Genomic DNA, 11,521 nt, shown 5'->3' on the forward strand with positions numbered 1-11,521 from the left:
ACAACTGTATCAGGGTACCAGGGGCAACTGATTGTACACTTTGGCTCTTTGGATAATTGTATGGTATCTGAACAATCCCAATAAAACTTTATATATATCAATATCATATATATCAATTGGCCATAGCTGTGAGGTTCTATTTCTGAACTGTCAATTTAATCCCATTGGTTAATATATCTATCTTTATGCCAGTACCATGCTGTTTTTACCACTGTAGCTTTGTAATATGCTTTAAAATCAGGAGATATGAGTATTCCAACTTCGTTCTTCTTTTTCAAGATGGTTTTGGCTACTCAGGGCCCCTTACCCTTCCAAATAAATTTGATAATTGGCTGTTCCACTTCTGCAAAGTAGACTTTTGGAATTCTGATTGGGATTGCATTGAATCTATAAATCAACTTGGGTAGATTTGACATCTTAATGATACTTAATATTCCAATCCATGAACATGGAATGTCCTTCCATATTTAGGTCTTCTTTGATTTATTTTAGCAATGTTTTACAGTTTTCTATGTACAAGTACTTTACATTCTTGGTTAAATTTATTCCTAGATATTTGATTCTTTTAGTAGCAATTGTAAATAGAATTTTTTATTGATTTCCTCCTCAGATTGCTCATTGCCAATATATAGAAACACTACTGATTTTTGAGTGTTGATATCATTTCCTACCACTTTGCTGAACTCATTTGTTAGCTCTGGTAGCTTTGTTGTAGATTTTTCCACACTTTCTATATATAGAATCATGTCATCTGCAACTAGTGAAAGTTTTACTTCTTCCTTTTCAATTTTGATGCTTTTTGTTTCTTCTTCTGGCCTAATTGCACTAGCTAGAATTTCTAGCACAATGTTGAGTAACAGTGGTGACATGGGCATCCTTGTCTTGTTCAAGATCTTAGAGGGAAAGCTTTAAGTCTTTTACCATTGAGTACAGTGTTAGCTGTGGGCTTTATGCCCTTTATTGCATCAAGGAAGTTTCCTTCTATTCCTGTATTTTTAAGTGTTTTTATCCAGTTGCTGCTGGATTTTGTCAAATGCATTTTCTGCACCAATCAAGATGATCATGCGGTTTTTCCCTTTCAATTTGTTAATGTGGTGTATTACATTAATTAATTTTCTTCTGTTGAACCACCTTTGCATACCTTGGATAAAACCCACTTGATCATGGTCTATGATTATTGTAATGTGTTGTTGGATTCAATTTACAAGTATTTTGTTGAGGATTTTTGCGTTTATATTTGTTAGAGAAATTGGTTCATAATTTTCTTGTAGCATTTTTATGCAGCTTTGGTATTAGGGTGATGTTGGCCTCATAGAATGAGTTAGGTAGTGTTCCCTACCTAGTTTGAGCAGGTTTGGTATTAATTCTTCTTGGAGTGATTAGTAGAATTCACCTGTGAAGCCATCTGGTCCTGGGCTTTCTTTTTTGGAAGGCGTTTGAGGACTGATTCAATATCTTTGCTTGTAATTGGTCTTTTGAGTCAGTGTAGGTTGTTTGTGTGTGTCTAAGAATTTGTCCAGTTCTAAGTTGTCTGATTTGTTGGCATACAGTTCATGGTATACTCTTATGATTCTTTTTATTTCTGTGGGGTCAGTAGTAATGTTTCCTCTCCCATTTCTGATTTTATTTATTTGCCTCTTGTCTTTCTTTTTTGTTACTATAGCTAAGGGTTTGTCAATAAACCATTGACAATGGGTTGAAACAGTGGCTGCCACCAGCTTTGCCCAGTGCTGATGGAAACAGTAGCTCAGAGCCAGGACCCAGAGATCTGAATTCACTAATCAAAAGCTGTGACAGTGCTCATCTCTGCCCCTGACCCCCCACATTCTTGAGGAAGAAGATTTTTTATGTCCATTTCTGACAGCAGCAGCTAGCCAGGGAGTGGATCCCAAGGTGACCTGCCATGAGAGTGGGGAGTGGGTGCTGGCAACCACCATGTAGAGAGAGCTACTCACAGTTCTTTACAGTAGATTATCAGCCTCTTCTTTCTGCTCTTCTCTGGATACTCTACTGTGTTCTTCTGGCCTCCGGAGCCCCAGAATGTTTGTTTCAAACAGTTTCTGTCTGTTTACTAGCTGTACTAGAGGAAGGAATGAGTCCTGGAGCTCCCTCCTCCAACTTCCCCAGAAGTTCTCATCCTTTTATTGAACAATCTGTCTCTACTTGCCTATTTTTTTTTTCATGGAAAGATTCAGAAACAAAAAGGGTCCGTGAAAAGCTGAATTCATAATGAATTTCTCAATTTATAAAATTCAGATATGATATGTGATTCTGCCTGTTAAAGTGCACATTAGAAATGCCGTTAATCAATTCCAAGTGGACTAGCCTAAAATGTTTTCCAAACTTGAGTATGAATCCTTCTAAAGAAAAAAAAAATCTCTAGTGGACCCACAGTAATGTTTTTGTAATGTTACATAAAAGTACAGAGTAAGTATTAGAAACGTAAATCCAAATTTAATTGACTTCCAGTTATGGTGGCATGAAGAAACCAGCATATCCTCTCCCAAACAGCAAGTATAAAACTGACTAATATTGTAGAAAAAACAGTCATTCAGAGCTCTGAAGGTTGACCAAAGACAAACAACAAACTGAGGAATGTTTATTCATGAAAAATTACTGGAACTTTGGAAAAGGAAAGTGGGAGTCTGTGGCCTTTATCCCTAGAGCTATTACCTTCCTACTCACCTCCAGTTCAGTCAGCACATTGGGTTTAACAGGAATGTCCCTAAAACGAGCAGCTTCTGCCAGAAGGAAAAAAGGGTAAAAGCCTATGCCCAGCAACATTATCAGTGAAAGTAGCAAGCCCAGTAGGAAATGAATGTAGAAACCTACAGCTTTGCTAGCCTGAAAAATACCAGTCAGAGAAAGCTGTGGACTAGAAAGAACTTTAATAGGAATACCCTGGAAATTAGGGATCCATGGAAGGGCTAGCTAAGATTGCCACATATCCCTGGTCAACTGAGGAATGACATGCATGTTCAAGGGAGACAAAACAGGGTTTGGCAGAAAGTTAAAGCTGAGGAAGACTTTAGAAATACCAGAATCCAATGTCAGATACAGGAAGCCTTACAGGTTCATGTATTTGAACACAACCTCTGCCCAAATCATTGGCTGACCACCAACCTATGCAGACTTAGGGGAAAACCTATAGAAAAATAGGCTAATTAATAAAAATAAGAAAATGTTTTTTGAAAAACTTGAGCAGAGACGTCACAAAGGGAAAGACTGATTCTGTAGGTCAAGTCCCGTAAAGCTACTGAAAAAAAATTCCTCAGGGGTGAGGGTAAAAATATAAGAATCCAAAGTTGCTATAATTTATTATCTAAAATGTTCAGTTTCCAACCAAAAAGAAAATGACGTGAAAGGAAACCAAGAAAATGTAACCCTTTACTTGGGAGAAAAAGCATTCAGTAGAAACTAACTTTGAGTGAGCCCAGATGTTGGTTTTAGCAGATGAAAATGTCAAAGAACTATTTAAATTTTTTTTTAATTAAAGGAAATCATGTTTAAAGATTTAAAGGAAAATCTAATAACTGCCTCAACAAATAGGGAATCTCTATAGAAAAATAGAAACTAGAAAAAAGAACCAAGTAGAAATTCTAGAGAGGAAGAGTACAGTAACAGAAATGAAAAAATTAATAAATTTACTAGATGGGTTCAATAGCAAATTTGACATGGCAAAAAAAAGCAAGTCAACTTGAAGATATATCAATAGAAATTATCCAATCTGAAGAACACAAAGAAAAAATTTAAAGAAAAATAAAGCCTCAGAGACCTGTGAGACAACATCAAGTATGCCAATAAATGTTTAATGAGAGTCACATAAAGGGGCATAAAATTTATCTGAAGAAATAATGGGCCAAAACTTGCCCCGCTGTATGAAAAGTGTTAACGTACAGATTCAAGAAGGTCAACAAATCTCAAGTAAGAGAAAAGAAACATATCATAGTTACATTGCTGAAACCAAACACAGGGAGAAAAATCTTAAAAACACCAAGAGAAAAACAATTCATGGGAACAAATAAACAACAATACAATTAATGGCTAACTTCTCATCAGAAACAATGGAGGCCAGAAGGTACTGGAAAACCATATTCAAAATGCTGAAAGAAAAAAAAACTTATAAACCAAAAATTCTATATCCAGGAAATATGTCCTTCAAAATGGAATACCACACAGCTACGAAAAAAGAATAAACTATTGATTCATAAAACAACCTGGATGAATCTTCAGAGAATTATGCTGAGTGAAAAAAAACCAATCCCAGAAAGTTATATGCTTTATGTGTTTTTGATGTAACATTCCTGAAATAGCAAAATCATAGAAATTGAGAACAGATTAGCTGTGCCAGAGGTTAAGGGGGGAATGGGAGTGGGAGGGACGTGGGATGACTGTAAGAGTGCAACTGGAGGGATCCTTGTAATGATGGAAATGTTCTGTATATTGATTATATCAATGTCAATATCCTGGTTGTGCTATAGTACTATAGTTTTGCAAGATGCTACCGTTAGGGAAAACTGGCTAAAGGGTACATAAGATTCTTTCTATAGCATTCTTACAATTGCATGTGAATCTGCAATTACCTCAAAATAAAAAGTTTATTTTTAAAAGTATATGAAATAATAAATGCACTTAAAACTTCAAGGAAAAAAAGTGAATGGATCAAACATTCCAATCAAAGGGCAAAGATGCCAGACTGGCTAGAAAATAATCCAAATGTCTGTCAATTGGTATACAATAGATATCATCAGGCCATAAAAATGAACAACTTCTGATACATGCTACAAGGTTGATGAACTTCAAAAGAATTTTGCCAAGAGAAAGAAGCCAGATATAAAAGATTCCATTCATGTGAAATTTCTAGAAAAGGCACAGCTCCAGAAACAATAGATCAGTGATAGCCTGGAGCTGGAGGTGGGAACAGGGATCAAGTTCAGATGGGTTTTGTGGTGTTTTGAAGCTGTATGTACCCCAGAAAGATAATATTCTTAGATCTAATCCATTCCTGTGGATATAAACCGATTGTAAGTAGGACCTTTTTTATGCAACTTTATTGAGATATAATCACATAACATGCAATCATTCAAAGTGTATAATCAGTTGTTCACAGTATCGTCATATAGTTGTTCTTTCATCACCACAAACTTTGAACATTTTCATTACTCCAAAAAATAAAATAATAATAAAAATAAGAACATCCAAAACATTCCATTTCCCTCCTCCCCTCATTGTTCATTTTCTTTTTTTATACAGTTTTATTGAGATATAGTCACACACCTTACAGTCATCCACAGTGTACAGTTATTCACAGCACCATCATACAGTTGTGCATTCATCACCAGAATCAATTTTTGAACCTTTTCCCTACTCCAAAATAAAAATAAAAGCAAAAAAGAACACCTAAACCTTTCCATCTCCTCCATCCCACCCTATTCTTCATCTAATTTTTGTTCCCATTTTTCCACTTATCTGTCCATACACTGGATAAAGGGACTGTGCGCCACACACAGTCACACTGTGCAAGCTACATAGTTATGCAATCATCTTCAAGAATCAAGGTCACTGGGTTGCAGTTTGACAGCTTCAGGTGTTTCTCTCTAGCCATTCCAACACACTAAAAACTAAAAAGTGATATCTATATATGCATAAGAATACCCTCCAAAGTGACCCCTCAACTCCTTTTGAAATCTCTCAGTCACTGGAACCTTATTTTGTTTCCTCTCTCTTCCCCCTTTTGGTCAGGAAGATCCTCTCAATCCCACAGTGCTGGGTCCAGGCTCATCTCCAGGAGTCATTTCCCATGTTGCCAGGGAGATTTACACCCCTGGGTGTCATGTCCCATGTAGGGAGAAGGGTAGTGAATACACGTGCCGAGTGGGCTTGGGGGGTGGGGACCGCATCTGAGAAGCAAAGAGGCTCTCTGGTTGGGGGAGGGGACTCGTAGGCACAATTATAAGTGGGCTTAGCTTCTCCCTTGCAGCAACGAGCCTCACAAGGCTAGATAGAGGACTCATCCCACTAAATTGGCAGTCCTCAATGTTTGCAGGAAAATCAGCAATAGCCCTGGTAGGGAAGTCCAACATTTCCACATTTCTCCCCAGTTCCTCAAGGGGTCCCATAAATGCACTTATACTCTCTGCCCATATCACTCCGGGATATATCAGGATTTCACCCCAGCCTGTGTAAGTGGGACCTTTTGATGAGACTACTTCAGTTAAGGTGTGACCCACCTCATTCAGGATGGGTCTTAATTCTGTTACTGGAGTCCTTTATAAATGGAATGAATATATAGAGAGAGACAGAAAGCCACAGAAGCAAGAAGCTGAAAGCAACGAAACCCAGAAAAGAAGAGAGAGACCAGCAGACATCACCCTGTGCCTTGCCATGTGGCAGAGGAGACAAAGATTGTTGACAGCTAGTCTTTGGGAAGAAAACGTCACCTTGATGATGCCTTAATTTGGACATTTTCTCAGCCTCAAAACTGTAAGCTGATATAATCCCATTGTTGAAGCCAAACCATTTCATGGTATTTGCTTTCAGTAACCTAGGAAACTAAAACAGGCATAAAGAACATTTTGGGGTAATGGAATTGTTCTAAAATTGGATTATGGTGATGTACAACTCTAGAATTCACTAACCATGATTGAACCACACACTTACAGTGGGTGAATTGTATGATGTGTAAATTATATGTCACTAAAGTTGTTTAATTGAAAAATTTAAACTCCTAACACTTACACCTCTTTGTTCTAGTCTGCTAATGATGCTGGAATGCAAAACACCAGAAATGGATTGGCTTTTATAAAGGGGGTTTATTTGGTTGCAAAGTTACAGTCTTAAGGCCATAAAGTGTCCAAGGTAATGCATCAACAATTGGGTACCTTCACTGGAGGATGGCCAATGGTGTCCAGAAAACCTCTGTTAGCTGGGAAGGCACGTGGCTGGTGCCTGCTCCAAGTTCTGGTTTCAAAATGACTTTCTCCCAGGACATTTGTCTCTAGGCCTCAGCTTCTCTCCAAAATGTCACTCTCAGTTGCTCTTGGGCATTTGTCCTCTCTTAGCTTCTCCGGAGCAAAAGTCTGCTTTCAAAGGCCATCTCCAAAATGTCTCTGTAAACTGCAGTTCCTCTTTCAGCTCCTGTGCGTTCTTCAAAGTATCCCTCTTGGCTGTAGCAAGCTCACTCTTTCTGTCTGAGCTTATATTGCTCTAGTAAACTAATCAAGGCCCATGCTGAATGGGCAGGGCCACACTTCTATGGAAATTATCCAATCAGAGTTATCACCCACAGTTGGGTAGGGCACATTTCCATGGAAACAACCTAATCCAAATGTTCCAACTTAATCCCCACTAATATGTCTGCCCCACAAGATTTCATCAAAGAATATGGCTTTTTCTGGGGGACATAATACATTCAAACTGGCATATTCCACCCCCTGAACCCCAGAAAAATGTATTCTTTCCAAATACAAAATACATTCATCCCATCACAATGTCACAAAAACTTAAATCATTTCAGTAACAATAGGTAAGTACAAGATCCCATCAAAATCAGTCACAGGCTTGGTTTATTCTAAGGCATAATTACCCTCTAGCTGTGGACCTGTGAAACTTAGAATAAGTTATGTACTTCCAATATACAAAGGAGGGACAGTCACAGGGTAAACATTCCCATTGCCATAAGGAGAAACTGAAAGGAGAACAGGGTTTAAGGGCCAAACAGTTTCCTAAAACCTGCAGGGCAAACTCCATTAGATTTCAAAATCTGAGAGTCATTTACAGAACTACATTGCATCCTTGGGGCTTGAGAGAGCGTCTTTCCCACACTTTCCAAGGGCCTACATGGCAGCCCTTTTCTCTCCAAATGCTGGGGTGAGTGCTCCAACATATCCACACATTAGGGAGACCACCTTCTCGGCCCCACCCTCCTCAAACATTGGGCAGCACCCGATTCTCTTCCATCTCCAGGCCACAAGCTCAACCCCTTCAGAACAGTGGGGTGGTGGCTAGGCTCTTCTCAGTCTCCTGGGAATGTGCTCCACCCTCTTTGAGGTCTGAGGTGGCAACACCTTTCCTAAACATCAAGGTGGAAGGCCCACCCTCGACCTCCGGGGCAAACTCACTCTTTCCATGCATGTGGGCCACTCCGCTTTCCCAGCCTGAGACCTCTTGACTTCAAACCTCAACTTCCATGGCTCTGTCTTTGAAGAAATTTTTCCTTCAATTTGTTCCTTGTCTGTCTCCTCCAGTCCCGACCAGCAGCGGCTCTGTCTCTAAAGAGCTCGCAAAAATTCTGTTGGCTTCACATGAAGCACACAGGGGTCAAAGCTGTCAGACAATAGGACTGTCCACAAATCCTTTCTGCTTAATTCCTTATCCAATCTTGGCTTGTACTGAAATGGCAGCTGGGTTCCATGTTTGGTTAAATCCTCGCATGTGGCTGTAGCTTCTGGGATTCCACCCCCTGGAAGCCCAGAATTTTCCAAACCATCAGTTTCTCATTTCTTTGAACCCAAGAGTTCAGTTCTAAGTTTCTCTCTCTCTGCTCACATTCTACTATAAGCTACAAGAAGCCAGGCTACTTCTGTATTTTGCTTGGAGATCTCATCAGCTAAATATTCCAGGTTGTTGCTTTCAAATTCTGCCTTCCATCCAATACCAGGACTCAATTTTGCCAAATTCTCTGCCACTTTAAAACAAGGATCACCTTCCTTCCAGTTTGCAACAACACATTCATCATTTCTGCTCAAGTCCTCATCAGAAGTTTCTTTAGAGTCCATATTTCCACAAACAGTCTATTCAAAGCAGTTTAGGCCTTTTCTATCAAACTCCTCACAATTCTTCTAGAGTCTTCCCCTTATCCATTTAAAAAGCTGTTCCAACATGTTTGGTATTTGCAAATACAGCAGCACCAGCAGCCTACTTCTCTGGTACCAAAATCTGTTCTAGTTTGCTAAAGCTGCCAGAATGCAAAACACCAGAAATGGATTGGCTTTTATAAAGGGGGTTTATTTGGTTGCAAAGTTACAGTCTTAAGGCCATAAAGTGTCCAAGGTAACACATCAACAATCGGGTACCTTCACTGGAGGATGGCCAATGGTGTCCAGAAAACCTCTATTAGTTGGGAAGGCACGTAGCTGGTGCCTGCTCCAAGTTCTGGTTTCAAAATGGCTTTCTCCCAGGATGTTCCTCTCTAGGCTTCAGCTTCTCTCCAAAATGTCACTCTCAGTTGCTCTTGGGCTTTTGTCCTCTCTTAGCTTCTCCGGAGCAAAAGTCTGCTTTCAAAGGCCATCTCCAAAATGTCTCTGTAAACTGCAGTTCTTCTCTCTGCTCCTGTGCGTTCTTCAAAGTATCCCTCTTGGCTGTAGCAAGCTTGCTCCTTCTGTCTGAGCTTATATAGTGCTCCAGTAAAACTAATCAAGGCCCATGCTGAATGGGCAGGGCCACACCTCCATGGAAATTATCCAATCAGAGTTACCATTCACAGTTGGGTGGGGCACATTTCTATGGAAACAACTTAATCCATAAATTCCAACTTAATCCCCGCTAATGTGTCTGCCCCACAAGATTGCATCAAAGAATATGGCTTTTTCTGAGGGACATAATACATTCAAACCGGCACACTCTTATTATAAAATCTACTCATACAATTATCAACCCCATAGAAATTTACAAATTAAATATAAATCAAACCACCAAACTCATAAATTCAAATAAACATTTCCAGAATACAACTGAGAAATTTAAAGATAATGCTTAAAATCTTTTTCTTGCATGTTAATTATTCACTTATACTAATGGTGCAAGTTGATATGCATAAAGACATGATCAGCTCAATAAATCCTCCCCTACTGTGAATCTGGCCATGGTTGATCAGGTGCAGGTGTTTTGGAGGCTTCCACGTCGATGCTACAATATACCACGTGGTGATGCAATTCTCTCACCGCTTTTCTCCCTCCTAACAGTCCTGCAAAACTCTCCTTTGCACAGTTGGTCCTTACTATACTTTGACTTTTACTTGGTGTGTCCATGTCATTCACTAGAATGTAAGCTCCACAGGAACAGGAATTTTGTCAGATTCACTCCTCTGTCCCCAATGTCTAGAACAGTGCATTGTATCCAGCAGGTTTTGAAAGGATGAATGAATTAATTTATATATAAAGACCACTTCTATTTTGTGCTATTACTTTACAACACTACTCTGATCACCTTATTATTTTCAAATGATAACATCATAGTCACTAATAAGATATTAACATCATATTCTCTAAAAATGAATTTCAATTGCCAATTATCACTGAAAAAAGATGGGGTTTTTTGAAACTAGTAATTAAATTCAGCATGTTCACGATAGCAGTTGTATGACGAGTATTATCATTTTGACATCAGGATGTGTAGTAGAGCCAGACATGCTTACCAACACACTAAAAACTCAAGTCTATGTGGGTCAGTAGGAATCAAGTAATCATGACTACAGAGCCCTCATCTGTCTCTCAAACTGTCACTGCTGTTTTTAGCCTTTTTTTGACCACCAGACAGTAAGTGTATCAAATAATCTGAAATGTATTTCTATTAAATTTAAATTAGTATTTAATTAAAAATTAAAAAATTATCCTAGAGATCTCACAATGCTGAAGAATGTGTCCTCTGGATCTCAGTTTAAAAAACACAGTCCTAAATCATTCTGCATTTCACCTGGTAATGTTTCTCAGTCTATGGGTAATTATTTTTTCATTAGTATCTTCACTAAACATGTGAAATATTGCTTTAACTAATTATCCTTTAGAGAGAAATATTCTATCTACTAATTTTTCTATTGAAAACACCTGCTCTTACATATTTTTCAGGTCCAATTCATTCCCACTGTATTTTATGGCGGAGAACTCTGAAATCTCAGCTGAGTACTACTTCAAATGCTGCAGCAGATTTTTTGGATGACTGAAGACTGGGGAGGGAGAGAGGATATAAAGGCTCCTCACCAGCAACCTTCTGACCCACCCCCAGGTGGAGGGGCTATCAGCCCATCGGAGAAGGAACAGCTAAATTTCCTCCGCAGAATGTTCAGTCTGATGTCTCTGCATTTGGGGGATCTAACGCAGAATTCTGATTAATCATCAATATGGAATATTGTTATATTGTCATAAAAATTTCAGAGAATTGTGCAAAGATTGGATTCTCAAATTTTCACCTTAAAAATCTAGTATTTAGGAGAAAGTCAAAAGTTCAGATAATGATTCACATTTTATCAAAATGTAGTAAAAATGCATTCCCTTCATTCACTGATATAAGCAAATACCAACCAGTGCCTATGATAGGCTAAACACCATGCTAGTTGCTAGTTAGGGTTACAGAAGTAAATAAGACACAGTCCCTGCCTGAAGGGGTACACAATCCAGGAAGAGACAGACAAATTCATTGTTTCAATGCAGTGTGGTAGATTCTCTGATAGAGGTGCCCTCTGAGGGCACAGAAGGGAAGCATTTAATTGACCTGAGATCCAAGCAGTCTCTTTGATTAGGGGTGC

This window comes from Choloepus didactylus, chromosome 5 (assembly GCF_015220235.1).
Source record: "Choloepus didactylus isolate mChoDid1 chromosome 5, mChoDid1.pri, whole genome shotgun sequence".
Classification (NCBI taxonomy): Eukaryota; Metazoa; Chordata; class Mammalia; order Pilosa; family Megalonychidae; genus Choloepus; species Choloepus didactylus.